Here is a 1,997-nt window from a genome sequence, read left to right as displayed (position 1 = left end):
CACTGAACTGGATCCACTTACCTTTCAAACATCTTATGCAACAGCTGAGTCAGTTCTGTTTTATGTCTTCTTTCAGTGGTCACTTAGAGTTGGTTTGTTTCTAGGAGCAGAACCAGCTGATGGATCTTTACAATGGCTGATTCTTGGAGGAATCATTGGGATCATCGTACTCATCTGTCTGGTCATCTGCGTTTGGTAAGCTTAATAAAAGGAAGCAGCTAAGTTTTAGCTTCATGATGACGAAGTGATCTGTTTCAAAGAGCAAATTCTTTACATTCAGTTTACGCTTTGATCAAGATTTCTCATTGCTGATTTATTTCACAGCGCTCTTGCGTGTAGGAGACATTCAAATACGACACATCCAAGTCAACCACAGAGTCAGGTGGGAAAACATTAAACTTGTCCTTACAGTTGCGCACTTTTATAGATTTTTTTTACCTTTATTGTGATAGGACAATACAAGTCTGAAAGGCGGAGAGAAAGAGAGAGGGGACAACATGCAGCAAAGGGCCAAGGCTGGAATCAAACCTGCAGCCGCTGCAGGGAGGACTTAGTCTCTGCACATGGGGTGCCAGCTCTACCAACTGAGCTACTGGCCACTCCACAGAAGTACACTTTAAATGTTGTGCATCTGTCTACAGTGACTGTACGCTCTACATCTACAAGAGCATTCACACTGAACACTAAACACACATTCTACTGTTAGAGGATCTTTACAAGTAAAAAAAGGGAAGAAACACAACAAATGTGACCAAATATCCTGTCTGCAAACAAAGATTGTAAAACTTAATGATGACACAACATGAGATCTTTTGTTGCTGCATCTAACAACATTTAATGTGTTTGCAGAGTCAAAGCAGTACACAGCTGGCCTTTATAGAGCCAACAAGTAAGACAGAAGAAGACAACATCCATTATGGAGAGATCGACTTCTCCAAGCAAAGATCTGAGCCATCTTCCACCTCAGTGCAGGACAGTGGACAGCAGCAGGACACGCTGTATGCGCAGGTCAAAGTGTCAGAGACAGCAAACAGCTTAACACAGACTGCTGACGTCCCAGAAGATCTCTATGCTCAAGTGAAGTACTAATGAATGCTGTTTTGTTTGTGTAAAAACGTAGACTGCATCTGAATCAAATTTATATTAAATTTTATTTTTGTTTGATTATAAAGAAAAAAAACTGGAGTCAAGACAGAAAAATGTCATTTCCATTGACTACAGTTCAATAAAGGGAAACTGAAAACTCCTACATCCTGTAGCTTTTTTTATGTCCCTTATCGACATGTTTAAATGTGCGTGCTGACCTCACACAGCTGATGTTGTGTGACTTGATGTCAGATTCATGCCAATAAAAGTCCCACTGCTCCAAATAGGGAACGAGTCTAAATGACAGCAGAAGCATTTAAGCAGAATGAAGCAGTTTGTTGGCGTTTATTTGTTATTAAGATGCTTTTTTTTAAAGGTTGTAATGAGATATTTGAGATGATGAGGAAGCATGAAGTGTTAATAGGGAACACACTTATTCTATCTTTACATGTGTAGGTGGCTGCTGCATTAATGTGACATCCAATACAATGTTGGCTTTGTAAAAACACATTTCCCAGTAACACACAATGTCATTTATTCAGTAATGAAGTTGTTCTAATGAGGGTTTACTCAACATTTCAGTAATGCAAAGCAACAGCGTTAACATCAGAGACTGTTCACAAGTCAGCAAGTTCCACGTGAGCAACACATGACGTTCACATTTTTAATTGTTTAAATATCATTATCATTATGCTCATTATGAGCATGCGAAATGTGAACTGTTGAGAGTATAGACCAGGGGTCGGCAAAATTTACTATCAAAAGAGCCATTTCTGGCCCAAAACAAAAAAAAATCTGTCTGGCCGCAGGTAACACAATACATATAGTCAAACTAGCCTATCAATATTATTAATGGGTCTACATGAGCATTCATTAATATGTTTTACCACTATTTATTATTTTTTGTTACA

At 38.7% G+C, this 1,997-nt stretch overlaps 1 long non-coding RNA gene across 1 annotated transcript; it reads left to right on the top strand.

The window, feature by feature from the left end:
- The first annotated feature begins 108 nt into the window (after positions 1–108).
- On the top strand, positions 109–1,127 carry LOC121964550. The gene is made up of 3 exons (XR_006107373.1): positions 109–195; positions 325–382; positions 850–1,127. It is a non-coding gene; the product is annotated as an uncharacterized LOC121964550 (long non-coding RNA).
- Positions 1,128–1,997: the final 870 nt, after the last annotated feature.

The sequence above is a fragment of the Plectropomus leopardus genome, unplaced genomic scaffold, assembly GCF_008729295.1.
Source record: "Plectropomus leopardus isolate mb unplaced genomic scaffold, YSFRI_Pleo_2.0 unplaced_scaffold15954, whole genome shotgun sequence".
NCBI lineage: Eukaryota > Metazoa > Chordata > Actinopteri > Perciformes > Serranidae > Plectropomus > Plectropomus leopardus.
Note: the sequence above shows the minus strand (reverse complement) of the source record. Positions and strands in the feature narration are given on the sequence as shown.